Below are 21,682 nucleotides of genomic sequence, written 5' to 3' on the forward strand. Positions count from 1 at the left end.
GTCTTCTTTGACCCAAACCTGCATTTTTAGGGGGTTTAAATTTTTCAATTTGAATGACTTTGTTTTGAAATATACTTCAATTTTATTTATAAAAAATGTTCATAAGTAAAGCAAAATGTTTTGTTCAGCTCAAAGTGGTTTTTTTTTTACTTTTTGGTTTGCTGAAAAATATGATTTTTTTTTGTCTCAGGTGTATCCAAAATGACACCCCCCGCTCAGTTTTTCAGTACAGCCAGTGAACTGAAAAATCATTTGTTCTCACAGCTCTAATGAGGATAAAGCTGTCCTCCTCTCAATGTTGTCTTCTCCATTTTGCCAGTCAAACTCAACCCTGCTCTGAGGCAGAAATAGCAGGGGTTTCACTTGAGTGGTCTCTACTGAGTGAATCAAACCATTACCTTCTGGCCTATCAAATGTGTATGTTGATTTTATAATCTAAAATCATAATATCTATCTCGGATAAGATCTGAACATTTTTCAAAATGACATTTCCCTTTCATAGGCAAAACACAAAAGGAGCTTTCTAATTAAAGGCAATCACATATTCTATACATAGCACTTTGATAACTTCCCCCCATTCACGTTCAGATTTGAGGGAATTAACTATTTGTATTAGTCAGTGACAATAGAAAAATAAGTTAAGCAGTGTTTTCATATTTTTTTATAAACGTTATCAACTCATATTTCTTATTAACATCAGGGTTTTAGAATGTGACAGATATCTTTATCTACTGAATCTGCAGAAGATTCTGCCTTCCCCCCAAAAAATTTCTTTTGCACTGCAATGCATATTTAATGCTTGCTTCGCAATGCATAAATTTACATCTATATTTAATGTTCCACAAGATATGCCATAGTTAAGGAATATGATATGACAAGCCATGTGTTGTTACTAATGTCAACATGCCATTGGTAACTTGTCATGCATACATCTGAGAAGGATTCATACCAGACATCATCATGGAGTGTATTATATACATAACTACACAGAAATATATGGTATGTCTCGGTAGTCATTTACCGTGACTTTAATTTTTCCTCTTCCCTGTTGTTTTGGAAAATAATGAAGCACCCGATTGTACCAACATTATCTGCATGTGGGTATCCCTCTTTCCCATGCACAGAAGAGGCTCAGACACTTCCATGGCACAGAGTACAGTGTACTCTGATGGGTTGGGACTCACCGAGGAGATCAAGAATGGACAGCCCTGCTTTGAGTGGAGATAGGCACACATTGTCTCCCAAACTGGCCCTCTAGGGATTACCCTGAAAATGTAATACAGCTCTGGGCAACAACTCCATTGCAACGTGCAACTCGCCCCCACTCCATTTAAGGATTCTTGTTTGGCAGTCCCTGCTAGCACCTCCCTACTGGAGCTATGCTGTGAGGAGGTGGAGGATGATGGAACAGGGACACACCAGGGATCCATAGCCAGTGTTCCACATAGATGACTTTGGCCTCAAGTGACTCCTACAGGAACTTGAAGGCTGGATCCCAGGCTCACTGGCCAAAGGTAAGGCAAACCCCTTCTCCTGATAGAACAGTTGGGAGAATGCCACAAAAGGATCCTGGCTGAGATTTCCTCTTCTTTAGTCCCCCCAATTCCTGTAGCTTTTACTACTGCTTGATATCAGGAATGTTCAATCTCACAATTTCAGTATCAAAGGCCAAATTAAAGCTGTTATTGGTGCGTGTCACAGAGTGGCTGGTCCCAATAAATTAAGTAGGTCCAGCACCCCTGTACCACAACAGGTACTCCCACTTTGGCCAATTACAAGGGCGGGGGCAGCAACTGGGACTATAAAAGATCAGGGACAATCTGAGGGAAGGGGAGACCCAGTGCGAGAAGAGAGCTGGTGAGTTAAGACTGCCAGAGTCAAAAGACTGGTGGAGCTCTCCAAGAAAACATGCAGAAAGCTATCTGCAGACCATTCCTGGAAAGAGGATGGAATTATCAGGAAGCCAGTGGATGGGCTGGCCTGCTATCCTTCCTGTGCCACAGAACCATGGCCAGAGAAGGCTGGTGAGGACTTGAAGGTTGAGAGAGCAGCAGGAGATACCTGCTGGCTCTCAGAGCCAGGGCATGGTGAGGGGCACAGAGGCTGCACTGGAGACACAGAATGTGGTGAGGAGCACAGGAACTCTACTAGATGCAGTGTCTGGATTATGGTTATGGGACTTGTTTGTGGGACTTTATAATAAATTAACCCCTCAAGGGATATATATATTCAGAAAAACTATTTCAACAATTTTTGGAGACTCAAAGGGAAACTGAGGTAGGCACACCTCTCATGCCATCGCCTGTCACAGGAGGGTGCTCTAGGCAGGGCTACCTTATGACAGTAAGCGAACAAAAACCTAAAAGAGATAAACACCTCAGGCAGTCAGCTGATCAGTGAAGAGCTGATCATTAACACTAATATAGGATTATTATTTTAAAAACCCTAGCATTTCTTTATCCCTCAGGACATTAGCTAATTCTTAAACGTTCATTATGCTTTTAGTGGGGTATCACTAGATGATCTATAGTGCCTGGAGGGAGAAATTTTTGGCCATTGGGAGCCAAAACCAAATTGGAATTTTTCTCGGAGAGGAGTCCTGACTGACCCTGCTAACAAGGAACGAACACAGAGGTGGAAAGTATCAAAGAAAGAGGAGCTGACATGGAGCTCAGAGAAGGTAAAAAGATAGTAAGAAACTCCATTGACCAGTTTATCTCTAGTAACAGCTATCATTCAACAAGGAACCAGGGTAAGTGGAAGGGGCTGTTTTGGAAAGAGAAGAGGAAGCAAGGAAGATCATAACACAATTTTAATAGTTCTCTCAGTTTATAACCTTAAGGAGGACTATAATTGTGTTCAAGTTGTAGTGTAAAAGCCCACTAAATACACACACTTTTTTAAAATGGAAAGAAGTGAACAGCAGACAGAACATGCTACTACATAACGCCCTCACCCCTTTTCAACTCACCACCCCACACTCTCTCATTGAGAGGGAAGCATTAAAAATATCCTGACACAAGCTTAGTAGAGCTACATCCTGAAATAGTATTTATGACCTCTTTCAGTCTTCACTGTTCAGGCTACCTCCTCTAGATGGCTATTACTTCATTATTAAAAACTGTAAATGGGTCATTAAAGCTTAAACAGTACATTGCAAGCAACACACCCTCAGGTTTTTGTACAGTCTCTCCTCCTACACATTCCCCCTTACTCCTACCTCTCATTTATCATCTGTAATAGCTAATTCTCTCAGACTCAGACTTTAAGGTCAGAAGGGACCATTATGATCGTCTCGTCTGACCTCCTGCACAACGCAGGCCACAGAATCTCACCCACCCGCTCCTGTAACAAACCCCTGACCTATGTCTGAGCTACTGATTTCCTCAACTCGTGGTTTAAAGACTTCAAGGTGCAGAGAATCCTCCAGCAAGTGACCAGTGCCCCACGCTGCAGAGGAAGGCAAAAAAACTCCAGGACTTCTGCCAATCTGCCCTGGAGGAAAATTCTTTCCCGACCCCAAATATGGAGATCAGCTAAACCCTGAGCATGTGGGCAAGACTCACCAGCCAGACACTCAGGAAAGAATTCTCTGTAGTAACTCAGATCCCACCCTATCTAGTGTCCCATCACAGGCCATTGGGCATATTTACTGCTAAGAGTCAAAGATCAATTAATTGCCAAAATTAGGCTATCCCATCATACCATCCCCTCCATAAACTTATCAAACTTAGTCTTGAAGCCAGATATGTCTTTTTCCCCCACTGCTCCCCTTGGAAGGCTGTTCCAGAACTTCGTTCCTCTGATTGGTTAGAAACTTTCATCTAATTTCAAGTCTAAACTTCCTGATGGCCAGTTTATATTCATTTGTTCTTGTGTCCACATTGGTACTGAGCTTAAATAATTCCTCTCCCTCCCTGGCATTTATCCCTCTGATATGTTTATAGAGAGCAATCATACCTCCCCTCAGCCTTCTTTTGGTTCGGCTAAACAAGCTAAGCTTTTTGAGTCTCCTTTCGTAAGACAGGTTTTCCATTCCTCGGATCATCCTAGTAGCCCTTCTCTGTACCTGTTCCAGTTTGAATTCATCTTTCTTAAACATGGGAGACACATTATGGGAGAGACAATATTCCAGATGAAGTCTCACCACTGCCTTGTATAACAGTACTAACACCTCATTATCTCTACTGGAAATACCTCGCCTGATGCATCCCAAGACCGCATTAGCTTTTTTCACGGCCATATCACATTGGCAGCTGATAGTCATCCTGTGGTCAACCAATACTCCAAGGTCCTCCTCCTCCTCCATTACTTCTAATTGATGCATCCCCAGCTTATAACTAAAATTCTTGTTATTAATCCCTAAATGCATGACCTTACACTTCTCACTATTAAATTTCATCCTATTACTATTACTCCAGTTTACAAGGTCATCCAGATCTTCCTGTATGATAACCCGGTCCCTCTCTGTATTGGCAATACCTCCCAGCTTTGTGTCATCCACAAACTTTATTAGCTCATTCCCACTTTTTTTGTCAAGGTCAGTATTAAAAAGATTGGTCCCAAAACCAATCCCTGAGGAACTCCACTAGTAACCTCCCTCCAGCCTAACAGTTCACCTTTCAGTATGATCCGTTGTAAACTCCCCTTTAACCAGTTCCTTATCCACCTTTCAGTTTTCATATTGATCACCATCTTTTCCAATTTAGCTAATAATTCCCCATGTGGAACCGTATCAAATACCTTACTGAAATCTAGGTAAATTAGATCCACTGCGTTTACTTTGTCTAAAAAAAATTGGTTACTTTCTCAAAGAAGGAGATCAGGTTGGTTTGGCACGAGCTACCTTTTGAAAAACCATGTTGTATTTTGTCCCATTTATCATTGACCTCAATGTCCTTAACTACTTTCTCCTTCAAAATTTTTTCCAAGATCTTGCATACTACCAATGTCAAACTAACAGGCTTGTAGTTACCCGGATCACTTTTTTTTCCTTTCTTACAAATAGGAACTATGTTAGCAATTCTCCAGTCATAGGATACAACCCCTGAGTTTACAGATTCATTAAAAATTCTTGCTAATGGGCTTGCAATTTCATGTGCCAGTTCCTTTAATATTTTTGGATGAAGATTATCTGGGCCCCCCGATTTAGTCCCATTAAGCTGTTCAAGTTTGGCTTCTACCTTGGATGTGGTAATATCTACCTCCATATCCTCATTCGCATTTGTTATCCTACCATTATCCCTAAGCTCCTCATTAAAGACTGAGGCAAAGTATTTGTTTCGATATTGGGCCATGCCTAAATTATCCTTGACCTCCACTCCATCCTCAGTGTTTAGCGGTCCCACTTCCTCTTTCTTTGTTTTCTTCTAATTTATCTGGCTATAGAACCTTTTACTATTGGTTTTAATTCCCTTTGCAAGGTCCAACTCTACATGGCTTTTAGCCTCTCTCACTTTATCCCTACATGTTCTGACCTCAATAAGGTAGCTTTCCTTGCTGATCCCTCCCATCTTGCACTCCTTGTAGGCTTTCTGCTTTTTCTTAATCACCTCTCTGAGATGCTTGCTCATCCAGCTTGGTCTACAACTCCTGCCTATGATTTTTTTCCCCTTTCTTGGGATGCAGGCTTCTGATAGTTTCTGCAACCTTGACTTGAAGTAATTCCAGGCCTCCTCCACCTTTAGATCCACAAGTTCTTCAGTCCAATCCACTTCCCTAACTAATTTCCTTAATTTTTTTCAGTTAGCCCTTTTGAAATCAAAAACCCTAGTCACAGATCTATTTTTGTTTATCATTCTATTTAGTTTGAACTGAATTAGCTCATGATCACTCGAACCAAGGTTGTCCCCTACAACCATTTCTTCTATGAGGTCCTCACTACTCACCAAAACCAAATCTAAAATGGCTTCCCCTCTTGTTGGTTCAGCAACTACTTGGTGAAGGAATCCATCAGCTATTGCACGCAGGAAAATCTGAGCCCTCTTATTATTACTAGCAATTGTCCTCCAGTCTATATCTGGGAAGTTAAAGTCTTCCATGATCACACAATTCCCATTAGTATTTACTTCATTGAAAACATTAAAGAGGTCTCTATCCTTATCCAAATCGGATCCTGGAGGTCTATAGCACACCCCAAGTGCTATCCCAGGGGATAGTAACTGATGGAAGCAATCCTGGAGCCAAATTCTGCCTATTATTTTTGAAAACTATACCAAAAGAAAACACATTTTTTGACCCATAGGCTAACCATGTGTGATTTAATAAGTGGACTGCATTTCCCCCTTCTTCTGCCGCTCTCCAAAAAAAATCCTTATTTTTTTAAGTGGCATGCATAATCCAGAGTATGAAGACATTTAGAAACATCTCCTTTCAAAACAAATGGTCACAAATAACTGTCGTTGAAATCTCACAAGGCATTTTGCGTAAGTTCTTGTTCAGAAGAGGATAGAACTGCAAAAATTCCACTAAATTCAAAGATGGAACCAAACAAGTAGCATCTAAAAGGCAGGAAGACTAGAGGATCCAGCAGCATAGGTCTCTGTGACAGACCTGAATTCAATTTTGAAGCTGCCAATATAGTTGCGGTTGGAGCTCAACAAGGAGTTAGGTGCCGCTGCTCCTGCTGTTACAGCTAGAACAAAATATTCTTCTACAGATTGTCAACCAAATCCAGTCATCATCACCTACCAATTTCACACTAAACATGTTTGGGGGACAGGGGGGACGGGGGAATGGGACTAAAATATTGTTGAAACAGCACTTCAAGAAACCACAACAGCAGCAGAGAATATACCAATATGTACAGTATACTTCGCATTTATTCTGAAAAACTAATGATGTAATATTACTTTGATACTAAGATTTTTATCCTCACATCAAATGTAAGGTAAACAGATGGCAGCATTTTTAATTCATTTCCCCAATGAGTCTTCAGCAGGCATACTAGCACATGAGTCTTTAAAAAAAAAATCAGTATTTGGACTAAATTACTACTACATTTGTTTGAATGCATTGCTTGTTCTCTATTAAATGTTTTTATTCATTCTAATACAGGATAAATTCCTGAAATTAAAACACTCACTTGGGAGTCAGGCAGTGAGATAAAGCAGTTGTTAAAATGATTACAAACCACTACTTTCTGTAATCTACAATGCGTTCAATAATGCTCATGCCTGAGCCACTGTTACTAAGCACCTCTCAGAAAAAGGGCTAAAGTTTCTCCATTTGCATACTTACAGTACACAAACTAGAAATCTCTATGTTGGATTAGGGTTCCTTGTACATTTTATGCCTTTAATGCAAAATGGGTCATGGAGATCATGGGCAATAGTGTTTTGAGAGCTTTGACAAACAATTGTGTGTGTGTGTGTTACTTTGTGTATATATCATACCACCTTAACTAAGATGGAAAGACATGTAAGCATTTAATGAATGAAGCCTTAAGACAAGGTAGCTGCAACCGAACTTCAAACTGTGTTTTTACCAGAGATGGGCCAAAACCAAAAACTTTGCTCTGAAACTCCATCCCCACATCAAACTCAGGTAGATTGAGTAGACTGGAACCCACAAGGGGTTTGGTCTGGAAAACAAAAAACCCAAATAACAAGGTTCTTCAAAACCAACACACAACTTTGTTGACCCATAGTTAACTACTACTCCTTGAAATTAAAATTGTGAGGAAACTTCCTGCTGGGAAATGTTAGGGTTGCTCTGTTCAGAGACAATTCATCCTAGTGACTCCCTCTTCCAAGTATAAAGTGGCCCTCATCTTAAATCTTCCTGTAAAGAGTCAGAGAGGAGTAACAAGACAGTAGAAGGCCAGAATTGCCTTTGAATAAAGTATTTGCTGGTGCTTCATTGGTGGGTACACGAAGTTATTTTGCTGAAGGAAAATAGAATCACATTAGATGTGATTAACTGCATGGTAATGTTTAGACTCAATCTCCTTAATGAAGATGTGGTTTAATAATTTTACCAAGCACATCTGTGTGAAGTCCCTCTGTGCTGAGTCCACTTGGTAATGCAGTGTATTCTTAAAACGGGCACCATGTATAATAGGAAAGAAAGAGTATATCTAATGATTAAAGCATTGGAATAGGCGTCAGGGAATCTTGGATTTTACTCTTGGCTTCACCACTGTTGTGCTATGATCTTGGGCATGTCACAACCTATCTGTGCCTCAGTTTATCCATCTGTAACACTGGGATAATGTGTTGACAGCACTACTCAGTTAATGTGTATAAAGCAGTAAAATACAACTTCATTACAAGGAAAATGGAAAATAGTTGATATTTTAATTGGAATGAGTTACGTTCAGCCATTAGCTGGATTTTTATATAGCTGTATTCATTATGTATGGTAATTGCTGTCCTTTCAGATTGTCTACAGGTACAGACTGAAGGTTAAAAAAAGAATGAAGTGTCATTCACATATTGACGAGTAAAAATGAAACAGAAAGATCTTATGTGCCAGCTCTACCTAGTCGTAACCAGTAATAGCTTGTCTCCATATTCTATTTCAGCATTTAAGAAGAGGTCAGTGATGTAAAGTAAAAATATTCCACTGCGGACAGTAAACAATTATGTCATTTCTTGTCGTACTTTGACACATCAGGTGTTTAGCACCTTTAGTACTTTTCAGTGCTCTGTGTGTGTGATTATTTTATAGGTGGGGCTGATAGCACCATTTAAGATATTTCAAGCCTTACCATTATAAAACCCTGTTTTCAGTTGTTTAATAACTTTGTCAAACTAACTGTTTTGGCTGAAGTTTTCCATGCTGGGTGTCTGCCTCCTGGTGGAATTTTTTTGGAGAAATTTCAGCCAAAACGGTTCAGCCATTTCCAAGAATGATGCTAGGGAAAAATACATTGTTTTGCCCATGTTACAAAATGCTGGTGACTTTTCCTTTGAATGCCATTAGGACCACCATGATTTGGAGTGGAAAGTCAAAATTTGGCCTGTGTGTCATGGTCGTACCTTTTGCTACCGCATGAAAATCTGCCCAAAGTTGGCCAAGTTGAAAGCCTTTGAAAAATTGCAGTTTGTACCTGTTCAGTAAAGAGTTCTTAGATTTTAGCAGCTAAATTCCCCCAAAGATTCCGTCTGCAATGGACATGCTCCAGCACAGGGCTGAGCAGGGCTTTCCCCTGCAATTGCAGCTCTGAGCTGCTGCCTACTCTGCCTCATCCAGACACCTGTCCTTCCTGTAAGGTCAGTGATCTCCCTCCTGTGCCCAGGCCTCACTGAGGAGGAAGCTGCCTGATTCAAATGCAGAAGAGACAAGAGCCAGATGTCGGGAGAGTGGGGCAACATATGGAGGAGTTGCACAGATCAACTTAATTTTGTCATATTTAAACTTTTGAGTCCTTAACTTTAAAAACATTAGTAAGGTTGCAATGTAGTTTTTGTGTAAGATATCTATACGTGTGTATACATAAGTAGGTAGTGTATGTATACACACACACAGACAGAACAAAGTAAAGTAGTAATGGGGTTAAAAACTTGTAGAAAAATCTGGCTCCACTGATGTCAAAGGGAATTTTGTTATCAAATTCAATGGGGTCAGGATTTTGCCCCTGGTGTGTCAAACTGTGACAAGAGATCACTTAGCTACTCTCTCTCTCTCTCTCTCTCTCTAATGGATTTCTTTTTGTAGATAAGTACATTTTTGTATTTGCTGTAGGTATTCAGGGAGGTCTTGGCAGGAAAGGAATGGGCATAACTCAGATTCGCAAAAACCCAGTTAACTACAAGCATATTTCACTGTCCTATTTACACATTAAGAATTATATATAAAGATACCTTTTCCTAAAAAAAATTACTTTGTTATATTTCTTACTGAGGCATCTCCTCAAGCAAAAGTACTGTATGAAAGGCACTGTGATATTATTTGTGTCAGTATGTAATCAGGCTGCAGGAAAAAAGGCTTGTGGAATACGTTTTGCTATTTTTTAAGAAGGGAGAGAAAACAGAAACCTTTCAAGGATCATGTCAATTTCATTTTTATGGGTGGGTGAGGTCCAATATGCCTTTTTGCTAACAGCTGGAAAATAACGCTGCAACTAACATGACATCATTTTGTCTCCTGTGGAATGATTTAGAGGTCAGAGAAAGGTAGTGGTGATAAAAAACAAACCAGAAGATAAATCCATCAATAATATTTACTAAAATTAAAATTTTTTAAAGTTACGTAGTGAAAATTAGACAAACTATGTTTTAGTTTGCTATTGAAAGAAGTATAATATGAACTAGGAATACGAAAAGATCAGGATTTGTTAGTGTTTTAAATGAAATATAGTTACAGCATTAGTAATACATTTACTAACAAATAGCTTTAAGACAGGTGGAGTTTTAAATAATTAGCAATTAACTTTCAAAGCACTAGAACCTTGATGTAGAACACTTGCTACTATAGCCGGGGGGGGGGGGGGGGGAGAGAGAAGGAAAGCCAGGAAATCTCAGGCTCCACAAAACTTCTGTCCAGCTAATGAGGAGACATGCATTATATTTTTTCCATCATCCAACTGCGCTAGGTGCTTCAAAATCAAAACAAAATGGCAAGATCCCTTTCTCAAGGAACTTACAAACTAATTTCAGCTATGACATAATGAGGCAAATAAGAAAGTAGGGAAGAGTTGGGGAAAGTCTAACAGGGACATCAACAAGATTAAAAAGTTACTCAGTGAAGGCTAGTGCCCTTGGCATGAAGGCACGTGGGAGTAAAATTTTCCTTTTCTAGATTAGTTCAGTAAATAGAAAATGTAGTTCGCTATTGCTTGCGCCCTACGAAATGCAGGGCCCTGAAAAATGCATCACGGACCGTGAAATCTGGTTCCTTCCCCCCCCCCCCCCGGGTGAAATCTAGTCTTTTGTGCGCTTTTAACCTATACTATACAGAATTCAGGGGGGCGTGGGGAGGAGAGACCAGCATTTCTCAAACTGGAGATCCTGACCTAAAAGGGAATTGCAGGAAGATCGCAAGGTTAGTTTAGGGAAGTTGCAGTATTGCCACCTTTACTTCTACGCTGCTTTCAGAGCTGGATGGCCGGAGAGTGGCAGCTGCTGACTGAGGGTCCAGCTCTGCAGGCAGCAGCGCAGAAGTAAGGGTGGCAATACCACATCATGCCATCCTTACTTCTGCGCTGCTGCTGGCGGCGGCTCTGCCTTCAGAGCTGGGATGCCAGCTAGCAACTGCCACTCTCCAGCTGCCCAGCTCTGAAGGCAGAGCCGCCTCCAATAACAGTGCAGAAGTAAGGGTAGCAATACCACAACCACCCCTGCAGTAACCGTGCGACCCCCCCCCCCCCAAAACTGCTTTTGGGGCCAGGACCCCTACAGTTACAACGCTGTGAAATTTCAAATTTAAATAGCTGGAATAATGAAATTTATGATTTTTAAAATCCTATGACCATAAAATTGACCAAAATAGACAGTGAATTTGGTAGGGCCCTAGCTATTGTCTTGTACCTGTCACTGTATTCTGGGAGCATTTGGCTGTAGAAAAAGAAATGGCCTCGTAGACCAGCTGGGTAAGCATGTTCCAGGCGCAGGAAATGGCATGGAAGAAAGCATGGAAATGGCAGTGATACAAGCACAAAATTGGGCCCTCTGACCATGCAATAAGAGAGAAGGTGAGGTAAGTAGGCAGCATCAGAGTCAGGCAGGGTGACAAATTTGCAGCTGATACAAAATTATTTAAATTAGCCAACATTACAGAGGAGCGTAAGGAACTCCAATGGGACCTAACCATGATGAATGGGCAGCATCGCTGCAGGTGAAATGCAATGTTGCAGGTACAAGGTGATGCACATTGGAAGTGATCATTTCAGCTACTCATACTGAGTTCAAAATTAACTGTATCCACTGCAGAAAGCCCCACTGATCATTGTAGACAGCCTGATGTAAATATCTGCTCTATGTGCAACAACAATAAAAAAGCAAACAAAACATTAAGCTATATAAGGAATGGGATAGGAAACAATATTGAAAATGCCATTATAAAACTGATTTAAAATTGTACTGAGTTCTGTGCTAAACCCCGCCCCCATGAAAGAAGAGGTTATAGAAGAAATAGGACGGGTTGGCTGAAGAGCAGAGGGGTGGCAGCACAAAGCTAGCTGCCAGTGACAGGGCAGAGAAGAAGTGACTTACAGAAACAGGAACTGCATCACCAGCCAAGGAGAAGGCTCTGAGGTCTCTCTCCCGCAATTCTTGATATGTTTTATCAAGCTACGTTTTAACTATGAAATCAGAAATATTCCACTGCAAGGCCAAGTGTCTGCACGTACCTTAACTTCTGCATCTTGTAATTTCAACATTTAAACTGTGCAGTCTTACTGCTGCATTAATATAGGGCTGTTTGTGTTTAACACATGCTACAATTTAGTAGGATATATTTGTGCTGTGAGTAACCTCTTAATATGATCCACTGTAATCCTTGACATAGTGTAAATTATCATGGTAAACCCTTGTGATACTGCACCATAAACTACTGCCACCTTTCTGCCAGTATTATCCTCCTTCCTCACAAATCCTATTATCTCAATATATCACAAGTATTCCTTTAACATAAAAGGAAACCATTCCATCAGTAGTCAGGCTCATCTGTCATAACACATGGGGGACAGACATGCCATCCAGCAGCCTTTTTGCTCACTCTGATGCTCTGCGTGATCTCTGGGTCATGTCTGGGTTCTCATCCTATCATTTATTTATCATTAATCATAGTAGTTCATACCATCTATCATCAGCGTTAGTAGAAATGACACGTAAGCAGAAAGAAGAGAAAAGACAATAGATATGAACCATGCAATATATATTGTATATCACCTTTCACTAACACTGCAGAAACTTCTAACCAACAAAATCTGCATTGCTACTAGATTTCCAAGTTCTATTTAAAGATGACAAAGCATTATAAGACCATGTCACCGCCTAGATGACCACGTGCATGTTTAAGCCTTGTGGGCGATTTGGTTTAATTTTATAGTTTGCTTCTAAAAAAATTTCCAGCAATTTTCCCCAAAGCAAAGAGATGGCAAAACAATGTTTATGCTTATTTTAAAAGCAGCTGGCCCTCTGAGGAAGATAAGGAGATACTAGAATAGGAAAGATAGGCTGAAGGAATGTCTCAGCTTCATGGTGTTGACATCCACAGCTGACAGTAACAAGGCAATAAGAAAGTTAAGTGAGGCTTAGAAGAGATTTAGTTCATGTAAGCTAGTAATTTCTCTCTCCTATTCCATCATGCAAAAAACTCTCAACATCTTCAACTCATTCTCTTAATACTGAATTCTGTGTATTGTATCATGTTTCCAACCAAAATATTAACCTAACTTCATATCAAAAGTCAATTTGAACAATAACGCAATTAAAACAAGTCCAAACAACGTGCGAAAATACGTCAAACGGATTTGCCCACATACCCCAGTAACACCTAATGTCTTTTTTTAAATAAAATGATCACATGCCAAATATAACCACCAAGGCCTCCTCTGCTGTATGCAGATATTAAAAATCTTTTCCCCTTCAAACAAACTTTATTGTGCCCTTGCAGTGATGCCATGCAGCAATCATTCTATTACAATGACGACATTTTAGGGTTTGTGATCCCAGATTATATACAATTTATTTTTACAGATTCATTATTATGGGGACCTCGTTAGGCTAGGCACTACACAATCACATAGTAAGAGAGTCTCTGCACCAAAGAATTTGCAATCAAAATACACACATGGAGAGAGGGTCAGAGGCATGAAGAGATGAAGGCCCAGACGCTCAAAGGTACTTAGATGCCTAAGTAGGATTGCCAGGTGACAGTTTTCGCCTGGAACGCCCGGTTGAAAAGGGACCCTGGTGGCTCCGGTCAGCACCATTGACTGGGCCATTAAAAGTCCAGTCGGCAGCGCAACAGGGCTAAGGCAGGCTCCCTTCCTGGTATGGTTCCGCGCACCACGTGGCTCCCGGAAGCAGCAGCATGTCCCCCCTCCAGCTCCTATGTGTAGGGGGAACCAGGGAGCTCCGCATACTGCCCCCACCCCAAGCACCAGCTCTGCAGCTCCCATTGGCCAGGAACCGCAGCCAATGGGAGCTGCAGGGGCAGTGCCTGCGGACAGAGCAGCATGCGGAGCTAGAGGTGGGGGACATGCTGCTGATTCCGGGAGCTGCTTGAGATAATCGCTGCCAGGAGCCTGCACCCCTGACCCCCTCCCATGCTCCAATCCCCTGTCCCAGCCCTGATCCCCTTCTGCCCTCTGAACCCTGCGGTCCCAGCCCAGAGCACCCTCCTCCACCCCCTAACCCCTCATCCCCATTCCAGAGTCTGCACCCCCAGCCAGAGCCATGCCCCCCCACACCCAACCCCCTGCCCCAGCCCAGAGCCCCCTCCTGCACCCCAAATCCCTCACACACACACCCTGCATCCCAAACCCCTGCCCCAGCCCGAAGCCCCATCCTGCACCCCAAACCCCTCAACCCTGGCTGCATCCCCAGCCGGAACCCTCACCCCCTCCCGCACCCTAACCCCCTGCCCCAGCCAGTTAAAAATGAGCGAGTGAGAGAGGATGGGTACAGCGAGCAAGAGAGGGATGGGGGAATGGAGTGAGCAGGGGCGGGACCTTGGAAAAGGGGCGGGGAAGGGGGCAGACAGGGATGTTCGGTTTTGTGCGAGTAGAAAGTTGACAAGCCTAGGCCTAAGCCCTGATGCTGCTGCACAGCTACCAAGCAGCTTCGAGCCCTTGCTGAAGTCCCAGAGGCTTTGAAGTGCAATTCAAACTGGGGACGGGAGGGGAGGGGGGTGACCTCTTTCAGCAATGGGGCCCAATCCTGTATCTGAGCATGCCTAAATCCTGATATCTGTCAGACCCCATGGCAGGAGGACACTGATAGTTGGGGGTATGGCAGGGTGACAGCACAGAACCTGCCCAGAAGACAGCCAGGGGCAGAGGGAAAAGTAGGATGAGTGTCAGGTATTGACCAGGAGACAATTTCAGCTGTCAGTGCATAGGCTACCGAGGCATCTTAACTCCAGGAGAGGGTTTGCAGCTGAACATCCTGAGAGGAGGGAGGTTCCTATCTATGCCCTGGTCTACACTAGGACTTTAGGTGGAATTTAGCAGCGTTAAATCGATGTAAACCTGCACCCGTCCACACGATGAAGGCCTTTATTTCGACTTAAAGGGCTCTTAAAATCGATTTCCGTACTCCACCCCTGACAAGTGGATAAATCGGCCTTGCCGGGTCGAATTTGGGGTACTGTGGACACAATTCAACGGTATTGGCCTACGGGAGCTATCCCAGAATGCTCCATTGTGACCGCTCTGGACAGCACTCTCAACTCACATGCACTGGCCAGGTAGACAGGAAAAGAACTGCGAACTTTTGAATCTCATTTCCTGTTTGGCCAGCGTGGCAAGCTGCAGGTGACCATGCAGAGCTCATCAGCAGAGGTGACCATGATGGAGTCCCAGAATCGCAAAAGAGCTCCAGCATGGACCGAACGGGAGGTACGGGATCTGATCGCTGTATGGGGAGAGGAATCCGTGCTATCAGAACTCCGTTCCAGTTTTCGAAATGCCAAAACCTGTGTCAAAATCTCCCAAGGCATGAAGGACAGAGGCCATAACAGGGATCCGAAGCAGTGCCGCGTGAAACTTCAGGAGCTGAGGCAAGCCTACCAGAAAACCAGAGGGGCGAACAGCCACTCCGGGTCAGAGCCCCAAACATGCCGCTTCTATGATGAGCTGCGTGCCATTTTAGGGGGTTCAGCCACCACTACCCCAGCCGTGTAGTTTGACTCCTTCAATGGAGATGGAGGCAACACAGAAGCAGGTTTTCGGGACGAAGAAGATGATGATGATGAGGTTGTAGATAGCTCACAGCAAGCAAGCAGAGAAACCGGTTTTACCGACAGCCAGGAACTGTTTCTCACCCTGGACCTGGAGCCAGTACCCCCCGAACCCACCCAAGGCTGCCTCCTGGACCCGGCAGGCGGAGAAGGGACCTCCGGTGAGTGTACCTTTTAAAATACTATACATGGTTTAAAAGCAAGCATGTGAAAGGATTAATTTGCCCTGGCATTCGCGGCTCTCCTGGATGTACTGTCAAAGCCTTTGCAAAAGGTTTCTGGGGAGGGCAGCCTTATTGCGTCCTTCATGGTAGGACACTTTACCACTCCAGGCCAGTAACACGTACTCGGGAATCATTGTACAACAAAGCATTGCAGTGTATGTTTGCTGGCATTCAAACAACATCCGTTCTTTATCTCTCTGTGTTATCCTCAGGAGAGTGAGATATCATTCATGGTCACCTGGTTGAAATAGGGTGCTTTTCTTCAGGGGACATTCAGAGGAGCCCGTTCCTGCTGAGCTGTTTGCCTGCGGCTGAACAGAAATGTTCCCCGCTGTTAGCCCACGGGGAGGTGGGAGGGTTGAGGGGGTAGCCACGCAGTGGGGGGAGGCAAAATGCGACCTTGGAACGAAAGCACATGTGCTATGTATGTAATGTTAACAGCAAGGTTTACCCTGAAAGACTGTAGCCACTGTTTTATAAAATGTGTCTTTTTAAATACCGCTGTCCCTTTTTTTTTCCTCCACCAGCTGCATGTTTTTCAATGATCACAGGATCTTCTCCTTCCCAGAGGCTAGTGAAGATTAGAAAGAAAAAAAAAACGCACTCGTGATGAAATGTTCTCCGAGCTCATGCTGTCCTCCCACACTGACAGAGCACAGACGAATGCGTGGAGGCAAATAATGTCAGAGTGCAGGAAAGCACAAAATGACTGGGAGGAGAGGTGGCGGGCTGAAGAGAGTAAGTGGCGGGCTGAAGACAGAGCTGAAGCTCAAATGTGGCGGCAGCGTGATGAGAGGAGGCAGGATTCAATGCTGAGGCTGCTGGAGGACCAAACCAGTATGCTCCAGTGTATGGTTGAGCTGCAGCAAAGGCAGCTGGAGCACAGACTGCCACTACAGCCCCTGTGTAACCAACCGCCCTCCTCCCCAAGTTCCATAGCCTCCACACCCAGACGCCCAAGAACGCGGTGGAGGGGCCAGCGGTCAATCAGCCACTCCGCCATAGAGGATTGCCCAAAAAAAAGAAGGCTGGCATTCAATAAATTTTAAAGTTGTAAACTTTAAAAGTGCTGTGTGGCATTTTCCTTCCCTCCTCCACCACCCCTCCTGGGCTACCTTGGTAGTCGTCCCCCTATTTGTGTGATGAATGAATAAAGAATGCATGAATGTGAAGCAACAATGACTTTATTGCCTCTGCAAGCAATGATTAAAGGGAGGAGGGGAGGGTGGTTAGCTTGCAGGGAAGTAGAGTGAACCAAGGGGCGGGGGGTTTCATCAAGGAGAAACAAACAGAACTGTCACACCGTAGCCTGGCCAGTCATGAAACTGGTTTTCAAAGCTTCTCTGATGCGTACCGCGCCCTCCTGTGCTCTTCTAACCGCCCTGGTGTCTGGCTGCGCGTAACCAGCAGCCAGGCGATTTGCCTCAACCTCCCACCCCGCCACAAACGTCTCCCCCTTACTCTCACAGATATTGTGGAGCACACAGCAAGCAGTAATAACAGTGGGAATATTGGTTTCGCTGAGGTCTAAGCGAGTCAGTAAACTGTGCCAGCGCACCTTTAAACGTCCAAATGCACATTCTACCACCATTCTGCACTTGCTCAGCCTTTAGTTGAACAGCTCCGGACTACTGTCCAGGCTGCCTGTGTACGGCTTCATGAGCCATGGCATTAAGGGGTAGGCTGGGTCCCCAGGCATACATATAGGCATTTCAACGTCCCCAACAGTTATTTTCTGGTCTGGGAATAAAGTCCCTTCCTGCAGCATTTGAAACAGACCAGAGTTCCTGAAGATGCGAGCGTCATGTACCTTTCCCGGCCATCCCACGTGGATGTTGGTGAAACGTCCCTTGTGATCCACCAGAGCTTGCAGCACTATTGAAAAGTACCCCTTGCGGTTTATGTACTCGCCGGCTTGGTGCTCTGGTGCCAAGACAGGGATATGGATTCCGTCTATGGCCCCACCACAGTTAGGGAATCCCATCGCAGCAAAGCCATCCACTATGACCTGCACATTTCCCAGGGCCACTACCCTTGATATCAGCAGATCTTTGATTGCGTGGGCTACTTGCATCACAGCAGCCCCAACAGTAGATTTGCCCACTCCAAATTGATTCCCAACTGACCGGTAGCTGTCTGGCGTTGCAAGCTTCCACAGGGCTATCGCCACTCGCTTCTCAACTGTGAGGGCTGCTCTCATCTTGGTGTTCATGCGCTTCAGGGCAGGGGAAAGCAAGTCACAAAGTTCCATGAAAGTGCCCTTACGCATGCGAAAGTTTCGCAGCCACTGGGAATCGTCCCAGACCTGCAACACTATGCGGTCCCACCAGTCTGTGCTTGTTTCCCAAGCCCAGAATCGGCATTCCACCGCATGAACCTGCCCCATTAGCACCATGATGTATGCATTGGCAGGGTCCATGTCCTGATCACTCACGTGACCGCACTGACGTTGCCTCCTCGCCCGGTATCGCTCTGCCAGGTTCTGGTGCTGCATATACTGCTGGATAATGCATGTGGTGTTTAATGTGCTCCTAATTGCCAAAGTGAGCTGAGCGGACTCCATGCTTGCCTTGGTATGGCGTCCGCACAGAAAAAAGGCGCGGAACGACTGTCTGCCGTTGCTCTGACGGAGGGACGGGCGACTGACGACACGGCTTACAGGGTTGGCTTCAGGGAGCTAAAATCAACAAAGGGGGTGGCTTTACATCAAGGAGTATTTCAGGCAGGACTTCACGGAGGGTTCCAATAAGAAATGGTGCACCTAAGTTATTGTTCTTATTGGAACAAGGAGGTTAGTCTGGCCTCTGATTGATACATGGCTAGATTTACCTCGCTGCACCTTCTCTGTGACTGACTGCAGTGTGACCTAGAGGAATGAGTCCCCTAGACAGGGGAGGGGGGGAAGCAAATGAGTACAAAACAAATCTGGTCTATTTCTTGTTTTGATCCACTCCATCTATCTTTTACATCTTTGGCTGGCAGCAGACGGTGCAGAAGGACTGCATGCCATCCACATCTCATGGCTGCTCGGCAGAAGATGGTGCAATACGACTGCTAGCCATCCTCATCTCTTGCCTGCCCGGCAGAAGATGGTACAGTACGACTGCTAGCAATCCGTATCGCCTGCCTGCTCACCATAAGACGGTTCAATAGGACTGACTGCAGGACTAAAGAGAATGACCTGGTCAAGTCACTCCAAATTTAGTCCCTGCACCCATATCTGCCCAGGCGCTCCTGGCCGACGTGGCCAGGAGCACCTCGGACATGACGATGACGGCTACCAGTCATATTGCACCATCTGCTGCCAGAAGGCAATGGGTTGCTGCTACTGTGTAGCAATGCAGTACTGCGTCTGCCAGCACCCAGGAGACATACGGTGACGGGCTCCATGCTTGCCGTGGTATAGCGTCTGCACAGGTAACTCAGGAAAAAAGGCGCGAAACGATTGTCTGCCCTTGCTTTCACGGAGGGAGGGAGGGAACGGGGGCCTAACGATATGTACCCAGAAGTACCCGCAACCATGTTTTAGCCCCATCAGGCGTTGGGATCTCAACCCAGAATTCCAATGGGCAGCGGAGACTGCGGGAACTGTGGGATAGCTACCCACAGTGCAACACTCCGGAAGTTGACGCTTACCTCGGTACTGTGGAAGCGCTCCGCCGAGTTAATGCACTTAATGCACTTAGAGCCTTTTCTGTGGGGGCACACACACTCGAATATATAAAACCGATTTCTAAAAAACCGACTTCTATAAATTCGACCTAATTCCGTAGTGTATACATACCCTATGACTTGCAAGGCAGGCACACCAGGTCAGCTGCTTGGATGACTGAGCATCTTATCTTCCAGCATCTCTCCTCACCCCTCTCTTCAGCATATTGTATAGGGAGCTTGGGTGCCCAGTGTGGATTCCACTAGGTGGAAGGCTGCTGAGGGGTTAGGCATTGCAATGCTGAGGATCTGGGCTGAAGTGACTTGCTCAAGGCCACGCAGTAACTCAGTGGCAAAGCTGAGAATAGCACAGAAGTCTCCTATCCACTAGCTGGCACTATATTAGATATTTTTTCCTTATGGCATCACTAAGACAGTGTTAAGGCACCACAGGATGCCTTAATGATGCATTTCCTTAATATGTTTAGGATTTTTAAACCTTAACTCTGAATTTCATGAGTAATGATTGTTTCGGGATAATTACAACAGCTTGGTAAATTTTTTTATCCTTAATTTGCTGATATGAACTCTGAACATTAACTCTATCTTAACACTCTTTTCTTTTCTTTATCTAGAATAGAAAACAGACTTTACTTCGAAATCTGGTAATTCAGCCATGAGGTTAAACTTCCAATTATACAATTTTGATATAATGACATGTATCAAAAAGTGTAACCGCAGAGTACTCACAGTATAACTACCATGTAATTAATTACCAATATTCTAAACCTACAATAAGTAATTCAGGTATTAAGTTAAGCTTCAAGTAGTGATAATTACAAGTATGAAGAATTGGAACTGTACTGTAGCTCTGATTACTATACCTGTATTATGAATTGCAACACATCTATTATTCATGTAATAAATCTATAATTACACACAAAAACCAAGTTAAAAGAACATTACTGACGTAGCAAAGTCAAGCACTTAATTAGGCAACGCCAGAATTAAGGTTGCCTGTGCAACCTTTATTTGGCACCCTGGTGTGTATGCATTATGATTAGAGCTGGGTGACATTTTTTGTGCACAGGTTTTTTGGCTGAAAAATGGTGATTTAGGCTAACCAAAACAATTTGTGGATGTGGGTCAAATTTGATAAACTGCTTCAGTCAAAAAAAAAATAGTCTTGAAACGTTCCTTAGATTTTTTTTTTAAATGAAACATTTTTTTTTATTAGGCATGCCTTTGTTTTGAATTTTACTGCAATTTTATAATAAAAGATTAAACATTCTTGAAATAAAACATTGTTTCAGGTTGAACAAAATGTTTCACTCAACCTAAAAGTAAAGAATTTTTTTTCAACTGTTCAGTTCAGCCACTGAACAACAACAAATCAATTATCCACTCAACTCTAATTACCGTACAGTCTTTAAATTACATGATTACATACTATTTTCTGCATAGGACTCTGCCTCAAAGTATTTTTCCCCCACCTTATTCTCACAAATGGGTGAACTGTTTTAGCTAAAAATTTCCAAAAAGATCCACTTGATGCAGACACCCTGCATAGATAATTTCAGCTTGAACAGTTAAAGCTTTGCAAAGTTATAAGTAATTGAAAAGGTAATCTAATAACAGGAAATATTGGGAACCCTTTATAATAGGTGGCGCTACCAGTCCCAAGTATGTTGAACACTCAAAACTGCATTTGAAGTCAATGAGAACTGTTAATGCTTAGCAAATATGCCTCCCACCTGCCTCAACAAGTGGGGGAACTTGATGGAGCTGGTGGTGAAGAGGGACAGTCAGTGAGGGATACCAGGTAGTTCCTTCCCACTGGAAATGTCTAGCACCCATTGGCCAGCTGGGGGGAGGGAGAGAAGGGTACCGATTGGCCAGTATTCCACAGTTCACAGGATTTAGCCTGGAGTGAGGGCCATGAGGAGCCTCTTTTGGTT

At 43.7% G+C, this 21,682-nt stretch overlaps 1 protein-coding gene across 7 annotated transcripts in view; it reads right to left on the minus strand.

Annotated features, from left to right (window-relative positions):
* CDK14 (cyclin dependent kinase 14) overlaps positions 1-21,682 on the minus strand; it is a 497,609-nt gene that overhangs the window by 264,403 nt on the left and 211,524 nt on the right. The window lies entirely within an intron of this gene.

The sequence above is a fragment of the Natator depressus genome, chromosome 2, assembly GCF_965152275.1.
Source record: "Natator depressus isolate rNatDep1 chromosome 2, rNatDep2.hap1, whole genome shotgun sequence".
Lineage (NCBI taxonomy): Eukaryota > Metazoa > Chordata > Testudines > Cheloniidae > Natator > Natator depressus.